This window comes from Penaeus monodon, chromosome 29, assembly GCF_015228065.2.
Source record: "Penaeus monodon isolate SGIC_2016 chromosome 29, NSTDA_Pmon_1, whole genome shotgun sequence".
NCBI lineage: Eukaryota > Metazoa > Arthropoda > Malacostraca > Decapoda > Penaeidae > Penaeus > Penaeus monodon.
In genome coordinates this window covers 3,900,352-3,900,898 of record NC_051414.1, presented here as the reverse complement: position 1 = coordinate 3,900,898, position 547 = coordinate 3,900,352, and positions in this window count along the sequence as shown.

Genomic DNA, 547 nt, shown 5'->3' with positions numbered 1-547 from the left:
TCTCACATATCGATAAATCACGAGATACTTTAATCCTATGACACACTATCACCCCCCAAGAAATAATGATAACTAAAATAAAAAAATCCTTCCTTACCAAGTACGCGTCCTTCACTCTCCATCCTCTCTCCGCATCCCTACTACACCTTCAACCACCCACAGATGGTCTTCAGTAAGTTCACAGTCCGAAAAGGATTCATTATAAATAAAGAATGCAAAAAAAAGGCCTTCAACAATAGAGCAGATGTCCCTAGAAACCGGGGTAAGCCGCGCAAAAATGGGATTCGAAATAACAAGAGACTCGCCATTGAGAAACAAGTGAAGCGCGCTTTGGGAGATTCGGTGCTTCGGAACGGACTCGCCGAGGGGGAGAGGAGAATTTCTGCTTTTCGATTAGCTGACGTAGATGTAAAGAGGATATGGTAGGTCATATGGCGAGTAAATGAAGGAGAGAGTTCATCATGTGTATAGGTTACGGGTGTTGATGTAATGAGTGGCTATGTTGGACTTTCGGACTCGGATTATTTTCTTGCCATGTTTGTTTGTT